Consider the following 17,401-nt stretch of genomic DNA (forward strand, 5'->3'; position numbering starts at 1 on the left):
AAGGTGGATGTTTAAAATATATTTTTTCAAGGACATTCTATCAACTTGGGACTTTTAAAGAATTTTTCAAGCTAAGTTTTTAAACAATATTTTTTCAAGGACCTTCCATCAACCTGGATGTTTAAGGAATATTTTTCAGGGATCTTTCATCAATCTGGATATTAAAGAATACCTTTTAATGATCTTCCATCAACGCGGATTTTAAAAATACATGTTCTCAAAGACCTTCCATCAACGTGGATTTATAAGAATATTTTTCAAGGTCCTTCCACCAACGTGTGTGTTTAAAGAATATTTTTTTCAAGGACCTTAAACCGACCTGGATTTTTAACGGATATTTTTTCAAGGACCTTCCATCAACGAGGATTCTTAAATAATATTTTTTCAAGGACCTTCCATCAACTTGGTTTTTGAGGAATATTTTTTCAAGGACCTTCCATCAACGGGGATTTTTAGAAAATATGTTTTAGAGAATATTTTTTCAAGGACCATTCATCAACGTGGATCTTTAAAAAAATATTTTCGAGGAACTTCTATTAACCTGACTTTTTGAAAAAAAATATATATTTTCAAGGATCTACCATCAACGTGGGTTAAAAAAAAGTTCATAGACCCTCCATCAACGTGGATTTTTAAGGAATACGTGGATTTAATCAACGTGGATTTAAAAAAACTCAATGACTTTTTTTAAAGGACCTTTATTTTAAAGGATATTTTTTCTAGGGCCTTTCATCGATGAAGATTTTTAAAGACGTCGATTTTGTGAAGAACATTTTTTCAAAGACCTTCCATCATCGTCGATTTTTAAGGAATATTTTTTCAACGACATTCCATCAACGTGGATTAAAAAAATATATTTTTTAAGGCCCTTCAATCAAAATTGATTTAAAAAAATTATTTTTAAAGATTTCATTTTTTAAAAAAAAAATATTCGAGGACCTTCCATCAACGTGGATTCTTTAACAATATTTTTTCATGGACCTTCCATGAATGTGGATTTTTAAAGAATATTTTTCAAAAACCTTCCATTAACGTAGATTTTTAAAGAATATTTTTTCAAGGACCTTCCATCAACCTGGATTTTTAAAGAATATTTTTTTACGAATCTTTCATCAACCTAAATTTTTAAAGAATATTTTTTAAAGGACCTTCCATCGACTTGGATTTTTAAAGATATTTTTTCAAGGGCCTTCAATAAAGTGGATTTAAAAAATTACTTTTTTTAGGGACCTTCCACCAACGTGGATTTTTAAAGAATATTTTTCAAGGACCTTTCAACAACGTGGATTTTTGAAGAATATATTTTCAAGGACCTTCCATTAATTTGGATTTTTAAAGAATACTTTTCAAGGACCTTCCATTAACGTTAATTTTTTAGAGAATATTATTTCATCAGCTTGGATTTTTAGAGAATACATTTTCAAGGACCTTCCATCAACCTTGATTTTTAAGAATATATTTTCAAGGATCCTCCATTAACATGGATCTTTAAAGAATATTTTTTTAAGGACCTTCCATTAACGTGGATTTTTAACAAATATTTTTTCAAGGACCTTGCATCAATCGGGATTTTTTAAAAATATTTTTCAAGGACTTTCCATCAACGCGGATTATTTCAGAAAAATATTTTAAGGACCTTCCATTTACGTGGATTTTTAAAGGATATTTTTTAAGTACCTTCAAGCAGCGAAGATGTTTAAAGAATATTTTTCAAGGACCTTCCTTAATAGTGTTTTTTTACAATATTTTTCAAGGACAAATAGATTTGAAAAAATATTTTTTTAAGTACCTTCAAGCAACGAAGATTTTTTAAAAGAACATTTTTTCAAGGACCACTTATCGACGAAGATTTTTTAATATTTTTTCAAGGATATTTTTTTAAAACATATTTTTTAAGGACCTTCCGCGGATTTTTAAAGAATATTTTTTTCGAGGACCTTCCATCAACGTAAATTTTTTAAGAATATTTTTCGAAGGACTATCAACCTGGATTTTTAAAGGATATTTTCTTAGAAGGACTTTCATTTTGGATTTTTTAAAGAATATTTTCTTCGAAGAACTTTCAACGTGGAGTTTTTGAAGAATATTTTATTAAGGATCTTCCATCAAGGTGGATTTTTAAAGAATATTTTGTTAAGGACCTTCCATCAACGTGGATTTTTAAAGAATATTTTTTGAAGGACTTTCAACTTGGATTTCTTAAATTATGTTTTCTATGAAGGACTTTCATCTTGGATTTTTTAAAGAATATTTTCTTTGAAGGACTTTCATCGTTTGTTTAATTAGAAGAGGTTTTTAACGAACTTCTATCAACGCGGATTTTTTAAAGAATATTTTTAAGGACCTCCTATCAACGTGGACTTTTTAAAGAATAGTTTTCAACGACCTTCTATCAAGGTGGATTTTTTAAAGAACATTTTTCAAGGATCTTCTATTGACGTGAATTTTTTCCAAAGAACACAGAAAAGTACATATTTTAAAGAATATTTTCTCAAGGATCATTTATTAAAGTGATTTTTTCAGGAATAGTTTTCAAAAACTTCTCATCCTACCTTAATGTTTTTAAGATAAATTAAAAAAAAAACCCAAAACACTAACCACCAAAGCAAGTACTGCTAAAACGATCTTCGTGGTCACACTGCTTGGAACAATGAGGAAGTCATAATGAAGGAAATGAGCAATTGAAAAGCTCCTTTTAACACTGTGGTTCCCATTCTTCTGCTCATTAGAAAAGTCGCTGAATGGCAAAAATATGACTTCCTAACAAGATTTTGGAGGACTTTGCCGTTAGGCGTTTGAGGTAAATTAATGGTCTTGAGGTTACAATGTCCTGGACAAAATTAAAGATTTTTTAGAGAACAGACCGTTTTTTTTTTTTTTTTCAAAATTTGAAATAATTTTAATAACATTTATTTCACTCCACTTTATTATTGTTTATTTTAAACAGAAAGCAGCACCTCTTTTATATTTATGGCCCGTCATACATAGCTTCAAGCTCCTAGTGTACACTTGTATGTGTGTGTGACACACAAACATGCACACATATCTCTCTAGCATCACATATTATAATTATTTGCTCACCAATGCAAACAATTTGTATTTTAATTAAAAAGTTAATATTTTTAATGTCGTGTTGCCGTTTGATAATTTCATTCCATTGTCGTTGGTTGTGATTTCTGGGAATTTTGCCGTTGCCAAAACTGTCTCTGTGTTAGGGCAGAATGGAAAGGATTGGCCTCGGGCGAGTGGCTGGCACGCTTAACCAGGTGGAAAACAAACAGACAACAGAGACTTAAATGATTTCATTATTTTGTGGTTTGTCGATGAACCTTTAAACATAATGTCCTTTCAATTTTTCTCATTGTAATCCAATTGCCAGCAATTAGGGGCGAATTGGGATAATATGTGTATGCAATTTGATAAAAAAAATTATATGGTTCAATTAAAATTATTCTTTTAAAAATTTTTAATGATTGTCCCTGAAAAACCTTTTTTAAATAAGCCATGTTAATGCGCTGTCCTTGAAACAACATTCTTCACAAAATCTACGTTTTTCAACTGATGGTCCTTCAAAAAATATTTTTTAAAAAATCAAGTTTCTTGGACTTTTAGTCCTTGAAAAAATATTCGTTAAAAAATTCAAGTTTCTTGGTCTTTTGGTCGTTGAAAAATATTAATTAAAAAATTCACATTTCTTGCTCTTTTTGGCCGTTGAAAAAATATTTTTTACAAAATCCATGTTTGGTCATTGAAAAAATAATTCTTAAAAAATACACATTTGTTGGACATTTAGTCATAGAAAAAAAATCTTTAAAAAATCCACGTTTGTTCTGAGGGTCCTTGAAAAAATATTCTTTAAAAAAATCACGTTTCTTGGTCTTTTGGTCCTTGAAAAAATATTCTTTAAAAAAATCACGTTTCTTGGTCTTTTGGTCCTTCATAAAATAATCCTTAAAAATCCACGTTTCTTGGTCTGATGGTCCTTGAAAAAATTTTCTTTAAAAAATCCACATTTCTTGGTCTGATGGTCCTTGAAAAAATATTATTTAAAAAATCCAGCTTTTTTGGACTTTTGGTCCTTGCAAAAAATATCCCTTTAAAATCCAGGTTTCTTCAACTGATGGCCCTTGAAAAATTATTCCTTAAAAATCCACGTTTCTTGAATATTTGCCCTTGAGAAATTATTCTTTAAAAACCCACGTATCTTGCACTTTTGGTCCTTGAAAAATTATTCCTTAAAAATCCACGTTGCTTGGACTTTTGGTCCTTGAAAAATAATCCTTAAAAATCCACGTTTCTTGTATTTTTGGTTCTTGAAAAATTATTCCTTAAAAATCCATATTTCTTGAATTTTTAGTCCTTCAAAAAATATTCTTCAAAAAATCCAGGTTGATGAATGGCCTATGAATAATATTCCTAAAAAGACTCCGTTGCTACAAGGACTGCAAGAACTTATCTTTAAAAAATCCACGTTCATATATGATCCTTGAAATATATTTTTATTAAAAAAATCCAAAATGATGGGTCCTTAAAAAATATTCTTTAAAAAAATCTACGTTCATAGGTGATCCTTGAAATACATTTTTAAAAAAATCCAAAATGATGGGTCTTTAAAAATTTTCTTTGAAAATGATGGTCCATGAAAAATATTATAAAAAAAGTCCCGTTGTTGGAAGGACCTTAAAAAATCCACATTCATAAATGATCCATGAAATATGTTTTCTAAAAAATCCAAATTGATGAGTCCTTAAAAATATTCCTTAAGAAATCCACGTTGATGGATGGTCCTTGAAAAATGTCCTTTAAAAATGTGACTTTGCCTGTCTACTTTGAAATAAAATATTCTCAATATACCACCATAAGGCTGGATAGAGTTATTAGTAGTAGGAACAATCCCTGCCTGTCTGTCGGTCCAACTGCCTCCATTGATGATTCATTCATCCGTAGTTGCTGGGTTAGTTAACCCTCATATCAATCTGTTTGTTTAGGACTAGCGACCCATCCATATCCATCGAAATCCACGTTACCACACTTAGAATTATCCTTAAAAAATTATGTTTTAAAAATCCACGCTTATAAGTATCCTTAAAAAATTATGTTTTAAAAATCCACGCTTATAAGTATCCTTAAAAAATATTTTTTTAAAAATCACACGCTTATAATTATCCTTAAAAAATTATGTTTTAAAAATCCACGCTTATAAGTATCCTTAAAAAATATTTTTTTAAAAATCACACGCTTATAATTATCCTTAAAAAATATTTTTTTAAAAATCCACGCTTAAAATTATCCTTAAAAAATATTTTTTTAAAAATCCACGCTTATAATTATCCTTAAAAAAATATTTCTTTAAAAATCCACGCTTATAATTATCCTTAAAAAAATATTTAAAAAATCCACGCTTATAATTATCCTTAAAAAAATATTTCTTTAAAAATCCACGCTTATAATTATCCTTAAAAAAATATTTAAAAAATCCACGCTTATAATTATCCTTGAAAAAATATTTTAAAAATCCACGCTTATAATTATCCTTGAAAAAATATTTAAAAAATCCACGCTTATAATTATCCTTAAAAAATATTTTTTTTAAAAATCCACGCTTATAATTATCCTTAAAAAATATTTTTTTTAAAAATCCACGCTTATAATTATCCTTAAAAAATATTTAAAAAATCCACGCTTATAATTATCCTTAAAAAATATTTAAAAAATCCACGCTTATAATTATCCTTAAAAAATATTTAAAAAATCCACGCTTATAATTATCCTTAAAAATATTTAAAAAATCCACGCTTATAATTATCCTTGAAAAAGTATTTAAAAAATCCACGCTTATAATTATCCTTGAAAAAATATTTAAAAAATCCACGCTTATAATTATCCTTAAAAAATATTTAAAAAATCCACGCTTATAATTATCCTTAAAAAATATTTAAAAAATCCACGCTTATAATTATCCTTAAAAAATATTTAAAAAATCCACGCTTATAATTATCCTTAAAAAATATTTAAAAAATCCACGCTTATAATTATCCTTAAAAATATTTAAAAAATCCACGCTTATAATTATCCTTAAAAAATATTTAAAAAATCCACGCTTATAATTATCCTTAAAAAATATTTAAAAAATCCACGCTTATAATTATCCTTAAAAAATATTTAAAAAATCCACGCTTATAATTATCCTTAAAAAATATTTAAAAAATCCACGCTTATAATTATCCTTAAAAAAATATTTAAAAAATCCACGCTTATAATTATCCTTGAAAAAATATTTAAAAAATCCACGCTTATAATTATCCTTAAAAATATTTTTTTAAAAATCCACGCTTATAATTATCCTTAAAAAATATTTTTTTTAAAAATCCACGCTTATAATTATCCTTAAAAAATATTTTTTTAAAAATCCACGCGTATAATTATCCTTAAAAAATATTTTTTAAAAAATCCACGCTTATAATTATCCTTAAAAAATATTTTTTTAAAAATCCACGCTTATAATTATCCTTAAAAAATATTTTTTAAAAAATCCACGCTTATAATTATCCTTAAAAATATTTTTTAAAAAATCCACGCTGATAATTATCCTTGAAAAAATATTTAAAAAATCCACGCTTATAATTATCCTTAAAAAATATTTTTTTTAAAAATCCACGCTTATAATTATCCTTAAAAAATATTTTTTTTAAAAATCCACGCTTATAATTATCCTTAAAAAATATTTTTTTTAAAAATCCACGCTTATAATTATCCTTAAAAAATATTTTTTTAAAAATCCACGCTTATAATTATCCTTAAAAAATATTTTTTAAAAAATCCACGCTTATAATTATCCTTAAAAACTATTTTTTTAAAAATCCACGCTTATAATTATCCTTAAAAAATATTTTTTTAAAAATCCACGCTTATAATTATCCTTAAAAAATATTTCTTTAAAAATCCACGCTTATAATTATCCTTAAAAAATATTTTTTTTAAAAATCCACGCTTATAATTATCCTTAAAAAATATTTTTTAAAAAATCCATGCTTATAATTATCCTTAAAAAATATTTAAAAAATCCACGCTTATAATTATCCTTAAAAATATTTCTTTAAAAATCCACGCTTATAATTATCCTTAAAAAATATTTTTTTTAAAATCCACGCTTATAATTATCCTTAAAAAATATTTTTTTAAAAATCCACGCTTAAAATTATCCTTAAAAAATTATGTTTTAAAAATCCACGCTTATAATTATCCTTAAAAAATATTTTTTAAAAAATCCACGCTGATAATTATCCTTGAAAAAATATTTAAAAAATCCACGCTTATAATTATCCTTAAAAAATATTTTTTTAAAAATCCACGCTTATAATTATCCTTAAAAAATATTTTTTAAAAAATCCACGCTGATAATTATCCTTGAAAAAATATTTAAAAAATCCACGCTTATAATTATCCTTAAAAAATATTTTTTTTAAAAATCCACGCTTATAATTATCCTTAAAAAATATTTTTTTAAAAAATCCATGCTTATAATTATCCTTAAAAAATATTTTTTTAAAAATCCACGCTTATAATTATCCTTAAAAAATATTTTTTAAAAAATCCACGCTTATAATTATCCTTAAAAATATTTAAAAAATCCACGCTTATAATTATCCTTAAAAAATATTTAAAAAATCCACGCTTATAATTATCCTTAAAAAATATTTAAAAAATCCACGCTTATAATTATCCTTAAAAAATATTTAAAAAATCCACGCTTATAATTATCCTTGAAAAAATATTTAAAAAATCCACGCTTATAATTATCCTTGAAAAAATATTTAAAAAATCCACGCTTATAATTATCCTTAAAAAATATTTAAAAAATCCACGCTTATAATTATCCTTGAAAAAAAAAAATTAAAAATCCACGCTTAAAATTGAACTCGTAAAAATATTTTTAAAAAATCAACGCTTACAAATATATGCCGAGAAAATATTTTCAAAAAATCTACCCCAAGAAATATGTTTCGAAAAAATATATTTTAAAAAAGTTAGGCCTAGAAAAATGCTTTGAAAAATATATTTAAAAAATAGGCCTAATAATATATTTTGAAAAAATATATTTTAGAAAAGTTACGCTTAGAAATATCCTTCGAAAAAAATATATTCAAAAATCCACGAATAAAACTTCGAAAAGATATTTTTAAAAAATACACGCTTGGGCCTACAATTAGTGGATTTTTTAAAGAAGATCAAGGATGATCCCTAAACTATGATATTTTGTAGAGAAAAATGTTTTTTTTCGTTTTGTTTTTAAAGAATATTTTTCCAGAGGACCATCCATAAACCTGAATTTTTAGAGAATATTTTTTCAAGGACCTTCCACCAACGTGGATTCTCAACAAAATTTTTCTAGAGGACCTTCCCTCAACGTGACATGAATATTTTTAAAGGACCACCCATCGTCGAAGATTTTTTAAAGAGTATTTTTTCGAGGACCTTCCTTCCATCGACGAAGATTTTTAAAGAATGTATTTTTCAATGACCTTCAATTTACGTGGATTTTTAAAAAATAATTTTAGGGACCTTCCATCGACGAAGATTTTTAAAGAATATTTTTTCAAGGGCATTCCAGCAACGTGGATTTTTACAGATTATTTTTTCAAGGGCCTTCATTCTACTTGGATTTTTGAAGAATATTTTTTCAATGACCCTCAATCTACGTGGATTTTAAAGAATATTTTTTCAAGGACCTTCCATTAATCTGAATTTTTAAAATACTTTTTCAAGATTTTTCAAGGATTTTTTAAAAAAAATATTTTTCCAAGATTTTTCAAGGATTTGTAAAACATATTATTATTAAACTCGAATTTTATAATTAAACTCGAAAAAATATATTTAAAAAATTCACGAATTGAAATATCCATCGAAAAAATATTCTTAAAAAGTCCACGTTAAGAATTATCCTTAGAAAAATATTATTAAAAAAATCCACGTTAAGAACTATCCTTCGATTTTTTTTAAATTTTTATAAAAACTCGCCAAAAAAATATTTTCAAAAAATTTACGCCTAGAAATATCTTCCGAAAAAATATATATTTTCAAAATTAGACCTAGAAATATCCTTTAAAAAATATATATCTAAGAGAATTTACGCTTAGAAACATCTTTCGAAAATGTATATTCAAAAAACCCACGAATTCGACTTGGAAAAAATATTTTTAAAAAATACACGCTTGGACCTACCATAAGTGGATTTTTTAAAGAATATAAAGGACGATCCACAAACGAGGATTTGTCAAGGACCTTCCATCAATGTGAATTCTTAAGGAATATTTTTTCATGGACCTTCCAGCAACGTGGATTTTTAAAGTATATTTTTTAAGGACATTTCAGCAACGTGGATTTTTAAAAAGTATTTTTACAAAGACCAACGTAGATTTAAAAAAATAATATTTTTTTTGAATACCATCCATCGACGACGATTTTTTAAGAAATATTTTTCAAGGACATTCCTTCAAATTAGATTTTTAGAGAATATTTGTTCAAGGACCTTCCATCAACGTGGAATAAAAAGAATATATTTTTTATCAAAGACCTTTACTCAATGTGGATTTTTTGAAGAATATTTTTTCAATGACCTTCAAACTACGTGGATTTTTAAAGAATATTTGTTCAGAGGATCATCCATAAACGTGGATTTTTAGAGAATATTTTTTCAAGGACCTTCCATCAACTTGGATTTTTAAAAAGTATTTTTACAAAGACCTTTCATCAAAGTGGATTAAAAACATATTCTAAATATTATTTTTTAAAGAACCTTCCAGCAACGTGGATTTTTAAAAAATAATTTTGGGGACCTTCCATCGACGAAGATTTTAAAGAGTATTTTTTCAATGACCTTCAATCTACATGGATTTTAAAGATATTTTTTCAAGGACCTTCCATCAACGTGGATTTTTAGACAGTATTTTTAATAAACTTCCATCAACGCGGAATTTTTTAAGAGTATTTTTACAAATACCTTCCATCAAAGTGGATTTTTAAAGGATTTTCCATCAAAGGGGATTTAAAAAAAATTTGACGACAATTTTTTAAGGAATAAATATCAAGGACATTTTTTCAAGTTGGATTTTTAAAGAATATAGGACATTCCATCAATGTTGATTTTTTTAAAAAAATATAATATTTAAACTCGACTTAAACTCGAAAGAATATAGAGCTGGAGCTCCTCTATTCGCCATAGAGAGCTTCAGAAAATATTCTTTAATAAATACTGGGTGATGGATGTTCCTTAAAAATATACTTTAAAAAATTCACGTTGTTTGACGGTCCTTGAAATAGAGGGTTCATAAAAAATTTTTTCTTCAACAAATACACAATATTAGATTCTCCTTTAAAATATCCTTTAAAAATTGTTGTTGATTTTGTCCTTGAAAAAAAATATTTTTCAAAAATCCACACTCATAGATGGTCCTTGAAAAAACATTCCTTAACAAATACACTTTAATGGGTGGTCCTTTCAATAATTTATTTAAAAAAATCCATTTCATTTTTCAAATACCTGTCACCAATTGCCGTTCATTTGTAGATTTTTATACCCTCCACCAAAAAAGGTATGGAGGGTATATTAACTTTGTCATTCCGTTTGTAACTCATCGAAATAATCATTTTAGACCCAACAAAGTATATATATTCTTGATCAGCGTAAAATTCTAAGACGATTTAGCCCTGTCCGTCCGTCTGTTGTAATCACGCTACAGTCTAAACGAATTAAGATAGGAAGCTAAAATTTTGCACAGATCACTCTTTGGCTGCAGGCAGGTCAAGTTCGAAGATGGGCTATATCGGTCCACGATATCGTATAGCCCCCATATAACGGTACCCCCCGATATTCGGTATTTTGATGATTTTAGCCACATTTTTCAACGGAATTGTCTGAAAATCCACACAAGGAGTTCCTCGTGGGTACTTTATACCTCGGCAGAGAATTATCTATATAGGTCCACGATATCGTATAGCCCCCATATAACGGTACCTCCCCGATATTCGGTATTTTGATGATTTTACCCACATTTTTCAACGGAATTGTCTGAAAATCCACACAAGGAGTTCCTTGTGGGTACTTTATACCTCGGCAGAGAATTATCTATATAGGTCCACAATATCGTATAGCCCCCATGTAACGGTACCCCCCCGATATTCGGTATTTTGATGATTTTACCCACATTTTTCAACGGAATTGTCTGAAAATCCACACATGGAGTTCCTTGTGGGTACTTTATACCTCGGCAGAGAATTATCTATATAGGTCCACAATATCGTATAGCCCCCATATAACGGTACCCCCCCGATATTCGGTATTTTGATGATTTTACCCACATTTTTCAACGGAATTGTCTGAAAATCCACAAAAGGAGTTCCTTGTGGGTACTTTATACCTCGGCAGAGAAATGTCCATATAGGTCCACAATATCGTATAGCCCCCATATAACGGTACCCCCCGATATTCGGTATTTTGATGATTTTAGCCACATTTTTCAACGGAATTGTCTGAAAATCCACACAAGGAGTTCCTTGTGGGTACTTTATACCTCGGCAGAGAATTATCTATATAGGTCCACGATATCGTATAGCCCCCATGTAACGGTACCCCCCGATATTCGGTATTTTGATGATTTTACCCACATTTTTCAACGGAATTGTCTGAAAATCCACACAAGGAGTTCCTTGTGGGTACTTTATACCTCGGCAGAGAATTATCTATATAGGTCCACAATATCGTATAGCCCCCATGTAACGGTACCCCCCCGATATTCGGTATTTTGATGATTTTACCCACATTTTTCAACGGAATTGTCTGAAAATCCACACAAGGAGTTCCTTGTGGGTACTTTATACCTCGGCAGAGAAATGTCCATATAGGTCCACGATATCGTATAGCCCCCATAAAACGGTACCCCCACGGTATTCGGTATTTTCATGATTTTAGCCACATTTTTCAACGGAATTGTCTGAAAATCCACAAAAGGAGTTCCTTGTGGGTACTTTATACCTCGGCAGAGAATTATCTATATAGGTCCACAATATCGTATAGCCCCCATATAACGGTACCCCCCGATATTCGGTATTTTGATGATTTTAGCCACATTTTTCAACGGAATTGTCTGAAAATCCACACAAGGAGTTCCTTGTGGGTACTTTATACCTCGGCAGAGAATTGTCCATATAGGTCCAAGATATAGTATAGCCCCCATGTAACGGTACCCCCCCGATATTCGGTATTTTGATGATTTTACCCACATTTTTCAACGGAATTGTCCGAAAATCCACACAAGGAGTTCCTTGTGGGTACTTTATACCTCGGCAGAGAATTATCTATATAGGTCCACAATATCGTATAGCCCCCATATAACGGAACCCCCGGATATTCGGTATTTTGATGATTTTACCCACATTTTTCAACGGAATTGTCTGAAAATCCACACAAGGAGTTCCTTGTGGGTACTTTATACCTCGGCAGAGAATTGTCCATATAGGTCCACGATATCGTATAGCCCCCATGTAACGGTACCCCCCCGATATTCGGTATTTTGATGATTTTACCCACATTTTTCAACGGAATTGTCTGAAAATCCACACAAGGAGTTCCTTGTGGGTACTTTATACCTCGGCAGAGAAATATCCATATAGGTCCACGATATCGTATAGCCCCCATATAACGGTACCCCCCCGATATTCGGTATTTTGATGATTTTACCCACATTTTTCAACGAAATTGTCTGAAAATCCACACAAGGAGTTCCTTGTGGGTACTTTATACCTCGGCAGAGAATTATCTATATAGGTCCACAATATCGTATAGCCCCCATGTAACGGTGCCCCCCCGATATTCGGTATTTTGATGATTTTACCCACATTTTTCAACGGAATTGTCTGAAAATCCACACAAGGAGTTCCTTATGGGTACTTTATACCTCGGCAGAGAATTATCTATATAGGTCCACAATATCGTATAGCCCCCATATAACGGTACCCCCACGGTATTCGGTATTTTGATGATTTTACCCACATTTTTCAACGGAATTGTCTGAAAATCCACAAAAGGAGTTCCTTGTGGGTACTTTATACCTCGGCAGAGAAATGTCCATACAGGTCCACGATATCGTATAGCCCCCATGTAACGGTACCCCCCCGATATTCGGTATTTTCATGATTTTACCCACATTTTTCAACGGAATTGTCTGAAAATCCACACAAGGAGTTCCTTGTGGGTACTTTATACCTCGGCAGAGAATTATCTATATAGGTCCACAATATCGTATAGCCCCCATATAACTGTACCCCCACGGTATTCGGTATTTTCATGATTTTAGCCACATTTTTCAACGGAATTGTCTGAAAATCCACACAAGGGATTCCTTGTGGGTTCTTTATACCTCGGCAGAGAATTATCTATATAGGTCCACGATATCGTATAGCCCCCATGTAACGGTACCCCCCGATATTCGGTATTTTGATGATTTTACCCACATTTTTCAACGGAATTGTCTGAAAATCCACACAAGGAGTTCCTTGTGGGTACTTTATACCTCGGCAGAGAATTATCTATATAGGTCCACGATATCGTATAGCCCCCATGTAACGGTACCCCCTAATATTCGGTATTTTGATGATTTTACCCACATTTTTCAACGGAATTGTCTGAAAATCCACACAAGGAGTTCCTTGTGGGTACTTTATACCTCGGCAGAGAATTATCTATATAGGTCCACAATATCGTATAGCCCCCATGTAACGGTACCCCCCCGATATTCGGTATTTTGATGATTTTGCCCACATTTTTCAACGGAATTGTCTGAAAATCCACACAAGGAGTTCCTTATGGGTACTTTATACCTCGGCAGAGAATTATCTATATAGGTCCACAATATCGAATAGCCCCCATGTAACGGTACCCCCCCGATATTCGGTATTTTGATGATTTTACCCACATTTTTCAACGGAATTGTCTGAAAATCCACAAAAGGAGTTCCTTGTGGGTACTTTATACCTCGGCAGAGAATTGTCCATAGAGGTCCACAATATCGTATAGCCCCCATAAAACGGTACCTCCACGGTATTCGGTATTTTCATGATTTTAGCCACATTTTTCAACGGAATTGTCTGAAAATCCACACAAGGAGTTCCTTGTGTGTACTTTATACCTCGGCAGAGAATTATCTATATAGGTCCACAATATCGTATAGCCCCCATATAACGGTACCCCCCGATATTCGGTATTTTGATGATTTTACCCACATTTTTTTGAACGGAATTGTCTGAAAATCCACAAAAGGAGTTCCTTGTGGGTACTTTATACCTCGGTAGAGAAATGTCCATATAGGTCCACGATATCGTATAGCCCCCATAAAACGGTACCCCCACGGTACACGGTATTTTCATGATTTTAGCCACATTTTTCAACGGAATTGTCTGAAAATCCACAAAAGGAGTTCCTTGTGGGTTCTTTATACCTCGGCAGAGAATTATCTATATAGGTCCACAATATCGTATAGCCCCCATATAACGGTACCCCCCGATATTCGGTATTTTGCTGATTTTACCCACATTTTTCAACGGAATTGTCTGAAAATCCACAAAAGGAGTTCCTTGTGGGTACTTTATACCTCGGCAGAGAATTGTCCATAGAGGTCCACAATATCGTATAGTCCCCATAAAACGGTACCTCCACGGTATTCGGTATTTTCATGATTTTAGCCACATTTTTCAACGGAATTGTCTGAAAATCCACACAAGGAGTTCCTTGTGGGTACTTTATACCTCGGCAGAGAATTATCTATATAGGTCCACAATATCGTATAGCCCCCATATAACGGTACCCCCACGGTATTCGGTATTTTCATGATTTTAGCCACATTTTTCAATGGAATTGTCTGAAAATCCATACAAGGAGTTCCTTGTGGGTACTTTATACCTCGGCAGAGAATTATCTATATAGGTCCACAATATCGTATAGCCCCCATATAACGGTACCCCCACGGTATTCGGTATTTTCATGATTTTAGCCACATTTTTCAACGGAATTGTCTGAAAATCCACAAAAGGAGTTCCTTGTGGGTACTTTATACCTCGGCAGAGAATTATCTATATAGATCCACGATATTGTATAGCCCTCATATAACGGTACCCCCGATATTCGGTATTTTGATGTTTTTAGCCATATGTTTCAACGGAATGGTCACAAGGTGTTCTTTGTACACACGGGGTTCTTTGTGAGCACTTTACCCACCGACAGAGAATTCTCTATATAGGTTAACGATAACGTATAGCTCCCATATAACGGTACCCCGCGATATTCGGTATTTTGATGATTTTAGCCACATTTTCCAATCGTATTGTCTGAAAATCCACACACGAAGTTCCTTGTGAGTACTTTACACCCAGACATAGATTTGTCTTTATAGGTCCACAATATCGTATATCCCCCATATATCGGCACCTTTCTATATTAGATATTTTAAAGATTTTAAAAGAATTTTTATTGGATTTTATTTTTTTGAACATTTTCTAATTCGTTCCAAATGGTGGAGGGTATTCAAAGTTCGGCCCGGCCGAACTTACTGCTTTTTTGCTTGTTTTTTTTTTTTTGGAAATCTCATTTCCATTTGCCAAACCAAATTGTTGATGGCTCATGAAAAAATTATCAACAAATTAAAATAATATAAATAAATTAACTTGGTCAACAGTTTACTAATTGCATTATTTGCACATAAAAACTCACACACATACACTCGCTCGTACACACATACAAATGACCATAATGAAATAACAATTTTGGCCATAGATTTGATAATGGCTGCCAGTGCCGCCCAAGCGAAAGAGTTTGAAATTCAACTCCGTTGTTGTTGTTTTTTCTAATCATATGTTTTTGTTGTTGCTGCCGTTGTTATTTGGTCATAAAATTTAAATGAGTTTTTCTCTGTTATCTCAGTTGGCATTTGGTTGCTTAAACAAATAACGGAACCACAATGTGGCTAGAATATGCAAAACAAGCAAAATGACAGGAAACGGAAACAAGGCCGGACAAAAAAAAAAAATGGAAAAAAATTGATATATATTTATTTTATTACAATTTTAGCAAATTTTGTAATTAACACTGGCAATAGTGATAGCTGGCAAATGTGTGGGAAGATAGGTATCGGAGGGGAAAATAATTTTATTTTATTTTGAAAAATTTTTTTGTTTTTTTGAATTATTTGTCGTTGGTTGTTGACATTTTTCTCATCCCCGAAAGTTCTCAAATTTATTGCCTAACATCAGCTGCCTTCAGACAATATTTAATAATCCTGCAACCATTAAAAATCCTCGAAATATTAAATTTCCAATTTGTTGCCAACAGTGACCCCCAGATGTAATCTCCGCCCAACACAAAACACAAATAACCCAAAGGAAAACTTTTATTCTTCAATTTCTATTTTGGGGTTATTTACTTTTCCATTTCCACAACATTTTCCAATAAACAGTTATTATTTGTATCACGTTTCGAGGCAATCATTTATTTGTCTGCCTTCGATCAATAAAAAAAGGTCTTTGAACTCTGATTGGCGTGACGAAATAACATTTCAAAGTGCCTACCAATTGGCCTCATAGTTTTGAGGCAACTGCCCTAATTTTCGTTTTCGTTGTTGCCATGGCAAAGAGGGAGGCAGTGGGCTAATATTTTGTTGGTCGACACCCAATGACAAGCCTACCGATTTCATTTCAAATTGGGTAATTAATCATTTCCTGGATGGCTTGATGTTTCAGGGACATGATATGGAGGGTGTACGGAATTAAATGTCCTTGGAATCTATTTTTAAATGGAAATTATGAGAATGGTTTTGAGGGACAAATAAAAATGAGTATTTATAGAACATTTTTGTTAAAAGTACAAATTATTTGATTTTTTTGAGAGCTTCTGTTTTCAGGACCAGATATCATCCAGGATTTTTTAAAGAATTTTTATAGAATATTTTTTTAAGGACCATCTATGAATGTGGATTTTTGAAAGATATTTTTTCAAAGACCAATTTATCAATGATTTTTTGAAGGATATTTTCAAGGACTGTCCTACAAAAGGGGTTTTTTAAATTAATATTTTCTATCCATTAATCAAGGACCATCCATCAACTAAGATTAAAAAAAATTCGGAGGATTTTTTAAGAACATTTTTTGCAAGGATATCTTTTCAAACTATCATTCTGTCGATCTAAAATTTTTTGAAGGATATTTTTCAAGAACTGTAAATCAATGGAGATTTTTTAAAAATTAATTTTTCAAGCACCATCAAGGACCGTGGATTTTTTGCCAAGGATCATCCATCAACGAAGATTTTTTAACAAACATTTTTTTGCAAGGATCTTCACCCAACGGGGATTTTTAA

Source organism: Musca domestica, unplaced genomic scaffold, assembly GCF_030504385.1.
Source record: "Musca domestica strain aabys unplaced genomic scaffold, Musca_domestica.polishedcontigs.V.1.1 62, whole genome shotgun sequence".
In the NCBI taxonomy this organism is placed as follows: Eukaryota; Metazoa; Arthropoda; class Insecta; order Diptera; family Muscidae; genus Musca; species Musca domestica.